The 18,241-nt window shown below is 44.0% G+C and overlaps 1 protein-coding gene and 1 long non-coding RNA gene across 3 annotated transcripts in view; one reads left to right on the top strand and one right to left on the bottom strand.

Annotated features, from left to right (window-relative positions):
• The window catches only part of LOC135202580 (uncharacterized), a 323,189-nt gene that overhangs the window by 61,733 nt on the left and 243,215 nt on the right, over positions 1 to 18,241 (bottom strand). The window lies entirely within an intron of this gene.
• LOC135202079 (uncharacterized) overlaps positions 1 to 18,241 on the top strand; it is a 53,766-nt gene that overhangs the window by 12,953 nt on the left and 22,572 nt on the right. The window contains exons 2-3 of one of the 2 annotated variants that reach the window (XR_010311677.1): positions 11,132 to 11,264; positions 11,910 to 12,003. This is a non-coding gene — a long non-coding RNA (uncharacterized LOC135202079). The remainder of the gene's footprint in view (positions 1 to 11,131; positions 11,265 to 11,909; positions 12,004 to 18,241) is intronic. The other variant, XR_010311676.1, reaches the window with a different exon arrangement.

The following is an 18,241-nucleotide window of genomic DNA, read 5'->3' as shown; positions in this document are numbered from 1 at the left end:
CCTCACGGGCGTCTTCACCTGCGGTCTCTTCAATGGAGACTAAAGGAGAGTTGGTCACAGGCGACGGATCCCCCAAGCTTTCCAGTGTCACTGACACCGGAGGTGAGGCAGGACCTAGCCTGGTGGTCTCGACGACAGGAACCTCTTAATTTGAGGATGCTCGCCTCTGCGCACTCCCCCCCCGGACATGCAGCTGTTCTCAGAACGCATCGACAGAGGGATGGGGCGCACACCTGGAGGAGTTGCTGACTTCAGGAGTGTGGGACGAGAACGACAAGACCTTCACATCAATGTACTGGAACTCAAGGCAGCGTTCCTCGCTCTCCAGAGTTTCAGGACCGCTTGATGGGACACTCAGTGGTGTTGATGTGCGACAACACCACGGTGGTGGCTTACGTCAACAAACAGGGGGGCCTAGTGTCCTCTCAGTTGTACCAGTTGACACGGCAGGTGCACGAGTGGGCTCAGGCACACTCAATGAGCTGTCGGCACGCTACATTCCAGGGAAGAGGATGTAGTGCAGACACGCTCAGCCGTCGGGATCAGGTGATGGGACCGAATGGTCTCTACACCAGGACGTGGCGGAAAGGCTCTTCGACCTGTGGGGGCGACCAGTCGTGGATCTGTTCGCCACCCGCACAACAGAAGCTCCAGGTGTTCTTCTCGGCCGTGCCGGACCCATGGGCAGCTGCAGAGGACGCTCTTCAACACCCGTGGGACACCTACCTCTTGTCTAGCCTTTCCCCCGTTCAGCCTGATTCGCAAGGTGATCAGTCGAGCGCTGTCACCCCGAATCTCAGGATGATCTGGTGGCTCCCAAATGGCCACAGGCCATTTGGTATCCGGACCTGCTGGCTCTTCTCGCAGGAGAACCGGAGAGATTCCCCCTTGGCACAACCTTCTCGCCCAGCCCAACACGTCGAGCGGTACCACCGAGCAGTCCAGTCCCTACGTCTTCACGGCTGGCTGTTATCCACCATCTCTTGCGAACGAGAGGCTTTTCTCGTAGCGCAGAAACACAGATGGCTGGAAACGTCCGTCAGTCCTCTGCAGCTGTGTACCAGGGGGAAGTGGGCCCGTCTTCTGTGGTTGGTGTCGTAGACGGGGTCTATCTCCTCTCGCACTCTTCAGCAGGTAGCGGATTTCCTCGTTTTTCTTCGCCGAGAGAAGCTCCTATCAGTCCCCACAGTGAAAGGATACAGAGCCGCCTTGGCGCTCGTCCTGAAACTGAGGGGGGTTGGACATCTCGAACTCGTTCGAGATCTCCTTGCTGATGAGGAGCTTCGAGAGGTCTTGCCCACCCAGGGAACTCAGGCCCCCTGCGTGGGGACGTGGACTCTCGTCCTTAGGAGTCTGACTCGAACACCGTCGAGCCACTCCGAGAGTCGTCAGACAGGGATCTGACCCTCAAGACCCTCTTCTTGCTGGCCCTGGCATCGGCGAAGAGAGTAGGGGAACTTCATGGTCTTTCCTATGATGTACGACACTCCAGGGGATGGGGATCCGTGACGCTCGATTTCGTCCCGAACTTCGTTGCGAAGACCTCCAGAAAAACCGTCAGTCCCTGATGACAGGTTCGTAGTCATTCACGATTCCCTCCCTATTGGACTTCACCGATAATGATGCGGATGAGATGCTGCTTTGTCCTGTGAGGGCGCTACGGCGCTATCTGAAGAGAACTCTCGTCACCTCATGGCCTGAGTGTCGACGCCTCTTCGTTAGCACCGGGGTCACCAAGAAAGAAGTATCCAAGAACACTCTTTCATTCTGGCTGCGTGAGGTCATCAGGAGGGCGTATGAGCTGATGGTAGTGACGACATCCGTACGTCCCGTCCGAGAGCTCACGAAGTCAGAAGTATTGGCCCCTCGTTGGCGTTTCGCAAGAACTTCTCAGTGGCGCCAGGTCCTGAAGGCAGGGGTCTGGTCTAACCAGACTACCTTTACGTCCTCTTCTACCTTCGGGATATTGTCCACAGGTCCTTGATACCTTTTCTTGGGACCCGTGGTGGCTGCTCAACAAGTTGTGTAGCTAACCCAGACCCTCGCAGCTGAACAGCATCGAGTCCTGGTGTGACTGTGTGGATGGATGTGTGAGTGAGTGAGTGACTGGCTCTCTCTTCCCATCTTTCCTTCCCCTCTACCTGTGGGCAGAGGGCCATGGTCGTCACTACGCTGGATGAGGACGAGATGCAGGTGAGCTATATGACAGAGCCCCATCCTATTCCTTTCACTAGGGATAGGAGCAGAATATCCACCACTTCCTTCTACAAGGGGGGGAAGTGGATGCCTACAAGAGTCAAACCCATGACTTTATATTTGCTCCTGTACAGGAACAAGTTCTTGCATTGCTGGTACTAAGAGATGCGCATGCCCCTCTCTTAGTACTCGGTCCAGAGGTCTGACCATTGATCCTGCGGTGCACACCCGATCAATCGGACAGAGGCTTGGATCCCTCCCTCGCTCTTACGACCAGGGAAAGCTTCCAAGGTAGGGCGAACACCAGTCTGTTCACAAAAGACTCAGATTCCACCCACCAAGAAGTGAGTCTTCCTATTGTAAAAGGACCGAAGGTTTGTATGCCGTGTCGGAACAAATGACAATTTGTCTAAAATTGCATTTTTCCTAACTATACAAACCTGAGGTCCTTTTACACATAGCCCCACCTCATGCCACCCCCTCACTCTGCAGTTTTTGCTTGGGCCAAAGCAAAAGTGATTTGTTTACCTCCCAGTCGCGCGCGCGCGCCTGTCGGACAAGCAGTTAACTACCGAACCCCTTGTTCGAAAGCTTACGACCTATCCAGCTGCCGCTAGTATCTTCCTATTGTAAAAGGACCTCAGGTTTGTATAGTTAGGAAAAATGCAATTTTAGACAAATTGTCATTTTACAGACCTCCGCCTAGGATTTTGAAACTTCATTAGCCGCTTAAGTATCCTAATTATTCTTTCGATTATTGACTTGGATTTGTGGCTAGGCATACGCTATCATAAGTAAAATTTTTTCATTGCATATGATGTCTGAAGCTAGTTAGCCTAGTTTCAGACTTTGTTGTCAGCATAGGGTAAGGTGAGGCTACCGGAACTTTCGGTAGACACTCGCTTAGTATATATGACGTTTACATGTTTTCTTTGCATAAAGATCAATGTAATTAGTGTAATGTGTGGCTGATTACGGAAGAAGTAGGATTCATTGTACGCATTTTAGAGCGTGTTAGAATCAGGAGTTTTCCTCCACAGTAAACAGAAGTTAGAAATAATGAACCTTCTAACCTCCTGTAGATTTTATTTTGCCTAACCCTGTGGTATGGCTTACGGGCCTAGAAGAAGTGTCTGCTAGAGGATTACATCAAGTAATCTTAGACTAAAGTGCTCGCTCTCCAATCAGTGTTGTGAAGTAGTAGTTGCCCCTTGTGTTGTGGAGGGTTGGGGGGCGTCAGATCGGCCCTATAAATGCCTCTAGGCCTGGACCTCTGTCGGACTCCCAGGACTCAGGGAGAGGGCATGTCGAAAGCCGCAAGAGGGTTACGGGGGCTCCCCACCGATCTGGCGTCCCTTCGGCAGGACCTGTTGACGCTTCCCAGGCTGCTAAAGATCGTGCACGTGCACGAATCTTGAAGGATTGCTTCTCGTCCTCCGAGGCGTCCTCCCGCGCAAGGGTTGGAGCTCTCGGAAGGACTCGCGCCCTCTAAGAAGCTTTAGAGAAGAGGACGCTTCACATCCTCTCTCTCGTCAGGAGGGAACGTCAGATCGGCCCCATAACGCCTCTAGGCCTAGACCTCTGTCGGACTCCCAGGAAACCAGGGAGAGGGCATGTCAAAAGCCGAAGGAGGGTTACGGGTTTTTCACGCTGATCTGGCTTCCTTTCGGCAGGTCCTGGAAGCTCGGCAGGACGCTTTGCGAGAGAAAGACTTGTAGATGGCATCTTATTGCTGTTCAGGACGTTTCTTAGGACGCTTGACGCTTTCTAAACGCTCTTCAAGAGGAGGTTTTTCAGGACTCTCCACAGGACATTCCTTTACAGAAATTTTTAAAAAAGGATTCAGAGTTAGCGGAGAGACATACCCGAATTTTTTCTTCGATCCCTCTTGCCTCTTCATCGATTTCTCTGAGAATCGGGAAGATTATATACTCGGATTCCTGGGTGACTTTCGGTCATGTTAAAGGGTTTTCCCCTATTAGCAAAGTGCTAATTGTTTTGTCAAGTAAGGACGTTTTTCCCCATTGTCAAGATACTAAACGTTTTGTCATTTAAGTGGGGGACCCCTCATAAATGGGGTAGTTCTCATTGACATAGATTTTAACGTTTTTATCGTTTAAGCGGATAAACTCTCATTAACAAATTTCGGAAGAGCTCTCATTCATTTTTCAGAGGCTCATCCGGGGAGTAAGAAAAAGACTTGTAGACTAGATCCAGGAAGTCTATGTCCAATATCATAAGAATTGAAACGGTCCTTTTCGATCCTCGGTTCTCACTTGATGATCTCTATTCGAATATTACTCCCTTTCTCTTAGCTGAAAGAACGTTGTTCTAATGTATTTAATTGACACTCCCTTCAACCTTCCAAGAGTTTTCGGAGTAAGAACAACTGTAAGGTATTGTTACGACAACACCAACTCAGCTTCTGTATTTAGCGAATTCTGTTTCGTTAAATATGCCGCTTGAGAGTTTCCTTTTGCTCGATAATATCATACCTATTCCTTCGTAAAGGGAGTAGCTGGCAAACTCAGGCAGATAGTGCGAGACGATGAATGAACAAGGCGCTGTTACTGTGATCTACGCAGTACCGCTAGCTCTGTGACATGCGCGGGTTGGTTACGTCTCTCTCCCCTGCGGGAATGGCTGACTAGCCGTCTCTCTGCCCTACAATCATGGATTTTAGCCTCTGGTTGAGGAAATTTCAGTAGTTCATGAATGACATGCCTTCCGTTTACTTAGAAAATTTCAACAAGATATCTCTTATACCTGTTCGGTGCGGTTTTACCGCACTGTAACAGAATTCTGTACGAGTCTACCGCGGCATAGCACTATAATAATGCTCTCCTGCTTATGCAAAGCACAGCCTTATTTAGGGAAGGAAGCAGGCTGAGTGAGGGAATGGATGAGTTTGCTGGGGACCATTTCCTCTCTGGAGAAGCTTGTTTTCCCTGAATAAAAAAAAACAAGCAATCGAGACCTCTACAGTTTTTCTCACGGAGAAATTGGAATAACATCAAAGAAATCTGTAATAATTCTAATTTTCTCTCAACGGCTTGAGGATCACCTCGGGTGATAGCGAGAGGGTGCCAGACATCCGAACAGAGGAACAGATGTCCTGGCACATTGTCTGAAAGAATTGGAAGCCAATTTGGTCGGCTCTCCAGTTCCTCGAAGAGTGAGTTTTGATCGAGTGGTCCAAATCATCTCGGATAATTTCTCAGCTCTCTCATAGCTCAAGAAGAGAGAGTTGGTTATGGGCTTGGGCACGGAACGTAACGATCCTCAAGAGGTTCGTGAAACTAGTGCACGGTCCGTGCGGGTCTTCTCGCATCGAAGGCAGCAACTACTGACGTCTGAGTAATCCTCACTTAGAAGTATGTCGAAAGTTGAGGAGAGAACGAGGGGCGTCCTTTCGTTAAGTTTTTCGTAATATTGAAGACGAAGGAGCTTCCTCTTAAGTTGTTCCCTTATTCATGATCCTAGAGGATTAGCATTAGTCACCACCATGTTGGCCGCCTTTAAGAGGTTGGATTCACAGAGGTCATGTAATTCAGAGAGAATTGTCCAAAGACCCTTCCGAGAGAATCGGTGTAATCTAACATCGTCACTTAGTGAAGTATCTAATATCTCTCCTCTCTGAGTCTGAAGGCGTTCAGACTATCGAGAAGCGATAAGATATTCAAGATTAATGGCAGTCTCTTGGCCAAGGCAAAGCAGTGCTGCCTATTTTCAGTGTTCAATCGGAGGGGGCCGTTTCTGGAGATAGTGAAGGGAAAATGACTGTTCCTCCACCTCGACCTCTGTAATTTCTTTATGGTTCTATCTTTCCGTCTGAAGTATGAGATAAGCTAGAAGTCCTAACTATTGTAGAATATGAAATCATATGTTGTTGACGGCCTCTAGGCTCAGAGATTCGGTTCTGTCAAACAACAAAGCTTCACGATCTTTGAGGTCTGTGGAGATCTTGAAATTCTCTGGATCGAAGGTTCCGGCATGGAACTTATACGTAGTCTGAGTTTCTGATGCCAAAAAGCATTTCGAACCTATCCTTTCTGCGAACTTAATACACGTGACCAGAAAGGCTAACATTCTAACGCTCTAGCCACGGCAAAGAGGGTTAGTGAGGGTTTTAGCCATCATCAGAGGTTTTGGCTTTAACAAAGGACATAATGCGGTCTGTCCTCTAAGCCTTCCGTTCTTGGTAAGAACGAAAACCTGTCTAACCCTTGACCCGAAGGCTTGGAGACCAAGGGTATGGCACAAATTATTGGGCAAGGGCATTAGAGAGTCCTGTGCCCTGTCGGGTCTCTCAAGTTTTATCTTGATAAAACTATAGAAAGTCGAGGTCAACGGACAATCTTGCGGTGTTGCCGTAAAAAAGACCAGACTGGTTCATGTCCAAGAACACCCTGGCATTATAGTCAAGGAGTTCTTTTAGAAAGTCTCATTCATTATGTTTGCATAAGATTTGAGATTTTTTCTTAATATGAATGCTCAAGAGGTGAGGGCGCGGCCTCGGAAGCATTTCAATAGAGCATGACACTCAGTAACATCCTGAGTGCCACGCTTTAGCGAAGCAACTCTGTGTTCGCTTCACACTCCGACGGGATGTGAAGACGACATTTGAGATTTGTAAGTCGCTAGGACCATACATATCCGTAGATATATTATTGGGGGCAGGAAGCAACACGAATCCTATCCTATAGAAAAGGGATAGGTGTGCTTTTAACTTTGAAGGGTTTGGTCGCTTGAGGCGCGTTCCTTTTCTTTAGCCTAGAAGTTATGGAACTAACTTTGATAGGTTATTGTCAGGTGGTGGTTTTAGCTTCGTTGCCCTCAGAAGTATGGTCATATGGTCTAGTCACATTGTGGTCACGCCCCCGTTGACAGATCATCTAGAGTGCACCAGCATTACAGGTCTCTACCTCGCTGGCAACTCTAGTAAAGCAGAAGCAGACTTTGGTGACAGTAATCACGAAGTCGGCTATGCTAACAGGTGAGGAACCAAGATGTATATCATCTACTTAATTTAGTTTCCTAAAAATCCTATTCTGTCTCTTCCCCCCACCATCCGAAGGTGGGATTCAGCTATATATATATCTGTCAGTAAGTTTCATGAACAAAATGTTATTGTTATAATACAATTAAGTTTGTTCATACTTACCTGGCAAGATATATATATTTAAAGTGCCCACCCACCTCCCCTCAGGAGACAGTGGCACTGATAAATATGAATAGAAAATGGGAATGGTTCCTGATATCCGCCTCCCAGCGGCGGGAATGGGTACTACCACCTGGCCGCCCACAGCTATATATATATCTGCCAGGTAAGTATGAACAAACTTAATTGTATTATAACAATAACATTTTTTTTTTTTTTTTAACAACATGGAAACATTAACCCTGCACTGAACCTCCTTCCTCTGTTGGGTTATGGGATGGTCATGATGGTGGGGAGGCTTTAAGTATTACACATAATTATGTTTTAGGCATTATTTAGAAGAGTTTATTAGCCTCATGCCCATAATTACCCTGAATTTTACCAACCAGAAGAAATGTAAGCTAAAAGCAAACTCATAGTTGGCCAAAGAACCATTAAAAGTGAAATTTTCCCATGGCCTAGGAGTTTCAGGTGAAAAATTAAACTGCACGAGTTTCTGATAGTTTGAGTGTCCAATTATATTTAGACTTGGAATTTTTGTTCTTGGAAACTTATCCTGCAAAATAAAAAGCACAGTTTAATACAAGACCATCCAGTCAGTAAAGGGAATTTTGTAGTACTACTGTATTCAATTTTATGTTTAAACACTGGATCTCCTAATTTCAGTATTGTTCATAAAGGTTATATAACAACTTGTCCAGTGTACAAGTACATACATAATTTGTTTCTTTGAAGGTATTCAACAGGCTGACAGTCATTTTACTTTGTATATGCAAGATTTAGTTTTGAATATTGTTTGTATTATCTATTTTTGTGTTTTATTAGCTTTTGAATCTTACATTCTTTTTTATTTTCAGTGTATATTTGTTTTATCTATTGTTTATTTTTAGTAAGACAGTTTTATTATGTTTTCAAACAAATATTTTTTATAGTTTGTCATCAACTTCTGCCTTATGATGAGGTTATGTACCCCAAAAATTGATAAACAATGCATTCCTTAGAGTTTTCATGATGTGTTATTTAAATGAATAGTACTGTATCACATATTTTGCAGTTGAACAATTAAAGTTGTTTTTCCAAAACTTCTGGAAAAGTACAAGGTGAAGGTTACATTGCTCATAAACCTTGCCTTAAGCCATGAGAAGCAGTATTTTTATACTAAACAGCAATCCAAGATTTTTATATACTACCCAAGAATGATCATGTGGGCATTTTGTATGAGTTAATAACTATATAGCCACAATAATGATGTTAATATCATAATTGTATTACATTATCAATAGGCCATAGGCTAATTAACCTGTTTACCCATTTGAACCCTGAAATGGTCCCAAGAATTAGTTAAAATGAAAAGAATTCATAAAAATCAGGAAACAGTACGTACCTTCCACCCTACTGAAATAGACTAAACCAGTTGCCATTTACACTATATTTAAGATTTGCTTTAGGCAGGTTCACTTGCCCTATTTAAACTTTTATAAAAGTGAGATACTTTTAAAAGTCAGTGTGCATTGAAAGAATATAAAAAATAAATTATCCATGGTAGTGTATGGGCTTGTGGGAGCTCCTATGTTCCAGATTTGTTAAAATTTTCTTCTAAAATTAGCCTGTCCAAATTTTGATCATCTTCAACATGCGTTCTTTTGATGATGTAAAATAGTAAAATAAATTTTAAACATTTTAATTTTATTTGCAGTGAGAAAGTTAGTTCTAGTCATTCGGAGATGACGAAGACTGTATATAAAAATTTCAGGTACGCATTTGGAAAAACTTCATACTGTATAAGGGAAATGTATTAAAATTGCTCATTATATGTGTAAATTCATAGCTACTGATTGTGCATTGTGTTTTCTAGTACTTAAAACTAAGGAAAGAGATATAGAAGGTCTGCCTCAGGTTTAGAAGGCGTACTCCCCATGATCAAATGCAGCTTTGAACTAAACCTTGTGTTACATTTAGGTAGATAGTAATTTGTTTCATGTTTTAGAACAGCTGTGGTTTAACCTTAAGAGGTGGGCTAAAAAAAAAAAAAAAAACATTCAGCACCCAGGCTGGGAAACTTTGAGGTCTGTCAATTAAAGAAAAAAAATACATCAGTGGAAAGAGGAAAATATGCAAATGCTCATGACATAAAAAAAGAAAAAGATTCCAAAATATTCTTCCTATCTTCCATGAGAAGTTGAAAAAGATTATTTACAACCCCATGTGGGGCCTCTTTTATAAGACAATTGTAACTTTTACCAAGTATACATGTTTTTTCTAATAAATTATTTTATTTTGTGTAATTATAATTACAGTTCACACCATATCAAATACTACTGAGATCGAAGATGCAGTAACTTTTTTGGATTATACGTTTTTTCTAATATAATTCTTTGCACTTTTCTCTGCAAAATTAGTTCCACGTTGGACGAGTTGATTTTGTGCTTGGCTACCAATGCGGTGGTCAGAAGTTCGATTCTCGGCTCGGTCAACGTGGAACCAGAGGAATATATTTCTGGTGATAGAAATTTATTTCTCGATATAATGTGGTTCGGATCCCACAATAAGCTGTAGGTTCCATTGCTAGGTATGCAATTGGTTCCTAAGTTACGTAAAAATCTAATCCTTCGGGCCAGCCCTAGGAGAGCTGTTAATCAGCTCAGTGGTCTGGTAAAACTAAGATATACTTAACTTCTCTGCAAAATTACAATTATAATTGAAATGGTATCATTAAAGATAAGAACTAAAACCAACAGTAACCCATGGGTATATTTACGAGCAAATATATAAAAAAATGTCGTGAGAGAGACCTAGAAGTCAAGTACACAACTGAGTCATGAGCCACCTAGAATCAGCGAGCTGAGACAGTCTGAAACTTGCCATTAGTTAATTTATGTGCTATCGAAGTAATGGAACCTTTTTCCTGCCTGATTCCCCCAAATCATTGGTGCGTAATATTGATGCTCACTGTGAGTGACTCCATCCACCACCCAAAAACCTGTTATTGCTACTCATATGTCGGTATCCGTCCATTAAGCGTTAACGTGTTATGCACCTTTGGCCTAAAGCAAAATAGGTGTATGTACTGTAGTGAGGTTGGAGTTCCAGACATTTGTGAAGTACGTACAGCATTCAGAACATTGTGTAGCTCAAAAGTATGGCATTAGTGTCAGTTGTTGAATGACGAAAATTGCAGTGGTTTTTCTTTGGGTATGAAAGGCAAATTAATATTAAATATATTGATTTCAGCATTGGTTTTTGAGCTATTAACTCATTGTTTTTCCACATGACAAAACCCTGGTTTCCATTTTGAGCCCTTCGCAAAAATTTTAGCTGTAGGGTAAAGGAAACACTAAAACCAGTGGTTTTACCCTCAATAATGTAAAAATATGCATAAAACTTTTTGTAAATAGTAAAAAAAGCTGAGTCTTGTGTGTATGAGAAAATTTATTTTGTTATAGTTCATACGTGGAACAAACCTTCAGTCTTAACAGTAGGATAAATCTTCTGGCGCCAGCTGGAAACTGGTTAAAACAATAAAAAATTGTAAATGCAAGGAATCTGTGGCATCTGGCATCTAATACATAGTAGTTGAGGTTGAGTGAAACTTAATTAGTACCAGTTCTATTGAATAGTGGTAGATACTATTAGTGATTGGCTTTAAATTGATATTGATTATTTAGACTGTGAGGCATGACAGTTTGAAGAGTTGGCAGATTACTAATTGAAGAGTTGGCAGATTACTAATAATTGCTATTAAAAACTAAACATTCCATCAAAATACTTTTTCAGGTATGCTTTAAGCAGTGATCAGATGACTTTTGGCTTAGTATCTTGAGAACGCAAGATACCCTAAATCTTGGTGGGAATACTGTATCATCTTTTCAACAAGCACGCAAAGATACTTTTGGCTGTATAAATCAAGGTCTTGTATTTCATTGAAGATAGAGCTAACCTTATTAACCAATTTTGACACCTTCACCTTACAAACCATTAGCCTTACAAGGTTTTCCACTATCCGTAACCTAACACATTAGTAACTAGTTAACTACATAATTATAACGAAACTAGAGAAGTTAAAAGTTCACCTGTCAGCAAATCACTTTGAACACCTCTGGTGGTAGGATTTGTATTTAACACCATTAACAGCCAGTTGAGAATGAAGTGGCCATTTGTATCTTAGATTGTGTTTATGTATGGTGATTTGTGTGGCACAAGACATCAACATTGCTTTTAAAATTTAAAATTAAGTTAGCATTATAAACCCTGCACTTTTTTAGTTGTATGTAAATTTTTTGTATGCTTTCTATAAAATACTGTATCAGTTGCTTTTTCAAAATTCAAAATGCTGTGTAACATTGTCCTCTATTACAATTAATAATTTAAGTTTATTTAAAGTATTTTTGGGAAACTATGAGATATTAAGATCATTTTAAGGAATTTGTCCACAAGGTCCTTGGTTTCAAGTTGTACAATAAAGACAAAATAAGTATAGATGCAGTATAGATTTACCTAAATGAAAAATATATTTTTTTTCTAGCTAAAATTTTTTAATAAATTTGATTGACAGATGAGCGGTATTCAAGGCATTATTGTATGTGGAGAGGCATCAGAGTCGGATGAAGAAGAGGAATTTTGTATTGTGCAAGCTCAAGGACAGCAAGGTACAGTAAATGATCAGAATTGAATTTTATATATATAGTATATACAGCATCTCTTTTGGCTGGTTAGATTCAGAAGATAGATTTCACAACTTGTGTTGACACTCTGGATCATAGATTAGAAATGTATATTTAATGTATGACACTTACCTGGCAGGTATATATATAGCTATATTCTCTGTTCCACCTGGCAGAAATTTTCAAAACTCGCGGCAAACGCTAGTAACCTATTAGTAGTTCAGGCAACCACCACCCCGTTACCGTGGCGCTAGCGCTAGGAACCATTCCCAATTGGGCCAGATTTTCTCTGCCAGCCGAACCGGCAACATTGTTGGTGGTTCCCTGCTAGGATTTTCATTCTCGTTGCTGACTTTTCATGGTTTTTGGTATTGTACTCGGAAACGTTAGCTTGGCATTCGCTTTGGATTGTTCTTTAAAGATGTCTGATACTGGAAGTATGTTTAGAGTTTGTGTAAAAGAGGGGTGTAAGGTAAGGTTGCCGAAAGCTTCGGTCGACCCTCATACTATTTGTAAGAAGTGTAGAGAGAATATGTGTACTTGGGAGAATAGGTGTTTTGAATGTGAGAATTTATCAGCGAAGGAATGGAAGATATTTATGAAATATGTTGAAAGGCTTGAGAAAGATCGTGTAAGGAGATCTGTTTCTCGTAGTGAGAAGTCGAATTCTTCTAGCAAAAGGAGTGAATGTATTTCCTCTCCAGCTCCTTCTAACGTAGAATTGGTAGTTCCTTCTCCCCAGGTATCTCCTGCGCCCGCTGCTGTATCGGAGGAGGCGAACGATACACAGATTGTGAATGGTGTTCGCTGCCCTTGCGTCCATGGGCGACCAGATACAGCGACTTACAGATAAAGTTAGTGCTTTTGATGTCAGTGAAAGTGTAGTGGAGGGGGCGTCTGATCGTCTCTCTCGTGCTCCTAGACCTAGACCTCTGTCAAGCTCCCAGACCCAAGGGAGAAGGCATGTCGACAGTCGAAGGGAGGCGAGAGAGGTTTTGTCGCGGTCAGGCGTCCCTTCGAACAGTCCTGTTGCAAGTTCCCAGGCTGTTGCAGTTCGCTGCAGAAAAGGCGTAACTGGGAAGTGTGCGTCCTCGGATGGTTTGACATCTGAGCAGGAACGTCGGTATTCAGTTGTGTCTCGCCCCCTCAAGAGGACTTTCAGGACATCGACCGCTCTCGAGAGACATGCTCAAGATCGTGAGGCTTGGAGTAGTCCGGAGGTTTTGTCCTCCTCGGAAGACGGGGACGCAGTTCCGATCAAGAGGAAGAGGATCTTTCGTGCTAAAGAGGACTCAGTACGGCCTTCTCGTGCTTGGATTTCGATGAGAGACTCTCCTCCATCTTCTTGCTTGTCTTCCCCTCGTCTCTCTCCCGTCGGTAGAGTACAAGATCGCTCTCCGTTACGTCGCAGTCCTGCTCGTAATCCTCCTCCTTCGTCCTCTGCCATTCAGGAAGATAGTACGAAGGGTTTCTTAAGGGAAATGCAGTCTAAGCTGGCAGTTCTTGTGAAGTCTTGGGATGCTCCTGTGCAGGCATCTTCGAGGCGGAAGGACGATTTCCTTCCCGTTAAGTCTTCTAAGACGGAAGACAAGGGTGCGTTCGCCGAGGACGCAGGACGCACTGGCGCTACGAGGACGGGCGATCGCTTGGTTATTCAGGACGCAGAACGCAGGAAGAAGAAAATGGTTTCGGAAGAAGCAGGACGCAAACGTCAGGACTCGGGATCAATTGTGGACGCAAGATGCAGGCAGCAGGAAGCAGATGTGTCTACGATGGACGCAGGACGCAGGCGGCAGGACATCGATAGGCGGCAGGACGCCGATTCTTCGTTAGCCGCAGGACGCAGGCGGCAGGACGTTATTCCGTCAGCGATGCGTCAACACGACATTGATCCTTGCAAGACATTTCTTCAGCAGAAGAGGATTTGGATTTGGTTGAGGAGAAGAATACGGAACCTTCTTCAGATTACAAGATTCTGACTTCACGTCTTCTTTCTATTTTTGAAGGGGAATTCAAACCAACGGCTCCTTTATCTCCCTTATCGCAGTTTTCCAAGACTAGGACTCCAAAGAAGTCCTCTTTCCTTAAGATGACTCTGTCAATTTTGGCGAAGAAGGCCCTTCAACGTGTGAATGACTGGATGAAGGATAGAAAGAAGCGGGAAAAATACTCTTTCGCTTTTCCACCAGCTAAGTTAGCATCGAAGTCAGGAGTATGGTACGCTACTGGAGAAAGTCTAGGCCTGGGAGTACCTGCCTCCTCCCAGGGGGACTTCTCCAGTATAGTGGACAGCTCACGCAGACAGGCGTTACAGTCTGCTAAGGTCTGGTGGACTTCGTCCGAGAGTTTGACCATCTTTTTAAAGGGATTTTTAGGACTTTCGAAGTCTTCAATTTCCTGGATTGGTCTTTGGGAGCACTGGCGAACTCCCTAGAAGAAGAAGATTCGCAGGATATGGAAGAGGCTAAGAGCATTATGTCCTGCATGGACAAGGCTCTGAGAGACGGAACGAATGAACTGGCTTCTTTGTTCACGGCAGGAGTACTAAAGAAGAGGTCGCTGTTGTGTTCTTTCGCTTCAAAAGGGGTTTCAAACTCTCAGAAATCGGAGTTGCTGTTCTCTCCCCTTTCGAAACAGCTGTTTCCTTCAGAGGTGATTAGGGATATAGCTCTCTCCCTTTCTCAGAAGGCCACTCAAGATCTTCTCTCGTCTTCAGTTAAGAAGTTCTTACCATCCAAGTTGGTTAAGAAAACTCCAAAGGAAACTAGGCCTTCGCAACAGCCCTTTCGAGGCAGAACATTCGCTCGACCCGCCTTTAGGGGTAAGAGAGTACCCGCTAAAAGAGGAGCCAAGACCACCTCTAAACAATGAGATCTCAGTCCTCCAGACGACAGTGGGAGCCAGACTTCAAGGTTTTTGGGAAGTTTGGCAGAACATGAAGGCAGATCCCCTGGGCTGGTTTCCAACGCTAGCTCGGGAAGGGTACAAGATTCCTTTCTTGAAGAGACCTCCTCTCGCAAACATCTCCGAGAGCCCTCGGGGCAAATTACAACGATTTAGTGAAGAAAGCGGCTCTGTGGGAGCAAGTAGCTTCCATGCTAGAGAAAGGAGCCATAGAGACTGTTCTGGATCACGAATCTCCGGGATTTTACAACCGGTTGTTCCTGGTTGCAAAGTCCTCGGGAGGTTGGAGGCCAGTTCTGGATGTAAGTCAACTGAATCTTTTCGTAGAAAAGACCAAGTTCACTATGGAGACGAACGATTCAGTACTGGCAGCGGTACGTCCAGGGGACTGGATGGTGACCCTGGACTTACAAGACGCATACTTTCATATTCCGATTCATCCAGGAAGCAGGAAGTATTTAAGGTTTGTGATTCAGGACAGGGTCTTTCAGTCAAGGCCCTGTGCTTCGGCCTTTGCACAGCCCCCCAAGTGTTCACGAGGATGATGTCCAATGTGGCGAGATGGTTGCACTTAAGAGGGATCAGAGTGTCTTTTTACCTGGACGACTGGTTGATAAGATCCCAATCAAGAAGTCAATGTCTGGAGGACTTGAATCAAACATTGAACTTAGCAAAAGACCTAGGTCTTGTGGTTAAACATGGGAAAGTCTCAATTGAATCCCCAACAACAGATAGTTTATTTGGGGATTCAGATATCGTCAGTGACTTTTCGGGCTTTTCCGTCCCCCGAAAGGCAAGCCCTATGCATTCGGAAGGTGCAGGACTTTCTAGAGAAAGACCGATGCTCAGCAAGAGAGTGGATGAGTCTACTGGGCACACTCTTCGCTAGAGAGGTTCATTTCTTTAGGAAGACTGCACATGAGACCTCTACAGTTTTTCCTGAAGGATTCATGGCCAAGAAAATTGCAACCGGATTCCTTCCAGTTTCTAATTCCTGCCGAAGTGAAGGAGGAATTAAAGTGGTGGCTAACTCTAGGCAGGTTAGCAAGAGGGATGTCGCTTCAGCAGAAGAGCCCAGACCTCATCTTGTATTCCGACGCGTTGGACGCGGGTTGGGGAGCGACATTAGGCCCTCAAGAGGTGTCGGGACTTTGGAGCAAGGAAGAAACAAGTTGGCACATAAACAGGAAGGAACTGATGGCAATTTTCTTGGCCTTGAAGCACTTCAGAGAGTTGATTCGAGACAAGACAGTGCAGATCAACTCGGACAACACCACGGCTCTGGCAAACATCCGCAAACAAGGAGGACTCATTCTTTTCCCCTTTACAAGCTGGCAAAGGAAGTTCTGCTTTGGGCGGAAGAGGAAAGCGTCGTGCTGCTCACCAGGTTTATACAGGGAGAGAAAAATGTGAGTGCGGACCTGTTGAGCAGAAGAGAACAACTTCTACCGACGGAGTGGACTTTGCACATGGAGGTTTGCCAGAGCCTGAGGAAGTTGTGGGGCCGTCCGGTAGTAGATCTGTTTGCGACAGCCAGAACAAAAAAGGTTACCAACCTATTGCTCTCCGGTTCCAGATCAGGAAGCAGTGCGGCGGTCGAACGGCGTTGCCTGAATGGATTGGGACAAACTTAGATGTGTACGCTTTTCCTCCATTCAACGGTACTTGGGGGAAAGTTATGAAGAAGTTCAGGGAGAGCCAAGGAACGAGGATGACCTTAATAGCCCCGTTTTGGCCGGCCCAAAGTTGGTTCACAGAGGTACTGGAATGGACAATAGATACGCCAAGGACTCTTCCTCTAAGAGTAGATTTACTCAGACAACCCCACTTCGACAGGTTTCACAAGAATACCCTCGCTCTGGGTCTGACTGCGTTCAGACTATCGAAAGTCTTGTCAGAGCGAGGGGATATTTCTAGAGAGGTGGCCAGTGCAGTGGCTAGAGCCAGAAGAACCTCCACAATTACAGTATATCAGTCGAAGTGGGTAGAATTCCGGAAGTGGTGTAAGAACAGGAAAGTGTCTTCATCCAGTACCCTCTGTGACCCAAATCGCAGACTTCCTTCTATACTTGAGGAAGGAATTGGGTTTGTCAGTTTCGACAATCAAAAGGTTATAAAAGTATGCTAACTCAGTGTTTAGACACAGAGATCTACATCTCGAATAACTTAGACCTTAGAGATCTGATTAGGTCATTTGGTACCAAGAAACAACCCCAATGCAGGCCACCTGCTTGGAACCTCGATGTTGTCTTGAAGTATTTAACCTCTAGCAAATTCGAGCCCCTTTAGAGAAAATCTCTCTGAGAGATGTTGCTAAGAAAACTATTCTTTTTAGTCGCTTTGGCAACGGCTAAAAGAGCTAGTGAGCTTCAGGTGGCCATATCGAAGAAGGTGGGATGGAGACATGGCAACGCAGTGTGTTCATTCCAGGAAGGTTTCTTGGCCAAGAATGAGAATCCAGCTAATCCTTGGCCAAGATCCTTTGAAGTTTTGGGTCTGTCTGAGTTAAGTGGGTCACGAGCAAGAAAGAGTTCTCTGCCCAGTGAGAGCGTTGCGTTTTTATATGGAAAGAACAAGAGAGATCAGAGGGAATTCTGATGCTCTTTGGTGTTCAGTTAAAGACCCCAGTAGACCCATGACGAAGAACGCTCTAGCCTTCTTCATGAGAGAGTTGATTAGAGAAGCTCATTATTGTTGTGTCAAGAGCAGAGCTTTGGTATTTTGAAAGTGAAAAGCTCATGAAGTCAGGGCAGTTGCGACTTCATTAGCTTTTAAAAAGAATTTAGCCCTCAAAGAAATTATTGAATCCACATATTGGAGAACTAATTCAATATTTGCGTCTCATTATCTTAGGGATATTCAGACAACCTTTGATAATTGTCAGACGCTAGGTCCATACGTGTCCTCTGGTACAGTATTGGGCAAAGGAGTTACTACCCATAACCTTCTTTTAAGCTAGTTGATTTTATTAGGTGATGGTGTTTGTGTTTGTTTTTTGGTCGTCTGAGAAAAGTGTTCTGTACTTTTATCAGTCTTGTTAGTATTATCTTGGTGGTGGTGTGTGTAGTTCAGGTAAATGATCTATTACTAGCTTGAATGCCGTGGCATAAGAGGGCTGTACGGTTCTGTCAACACATTGGTCACGTCAGTTTGCAGTTCCAGTCTTAGCTTCTTCAACATACAGGACACTTCCTTGTTGAGAGCTCCTAAGGTTTAAGCAGGCTTAGAGGCAGGACCTATGAAGTCAGCTACCTTAGCAGGTAAGGAACCTAGAGTTTTAATAATATTTTAATAATATTTTTATACTCTAATAATGTTG

Source organism: Macrobrachium nipponense, chromosome 30, assembly GCF_015104395.2.
Source record: "Macrobrachium nipponense isolate FS-2020 chromosome 30, ASM1510439v2, whole genome shotgun sequence".
NCBI lineage: Eukaryota > Metazoa > Arthropoda > Malacostraca > Decapoda > Palaemonidae > Macrobrachium > Macrobrachium nipponense.
Note: the sequence above shows the minus strand (reverse complement) of the source record. Positions and strands in the feature narration are given on the sequence as shown.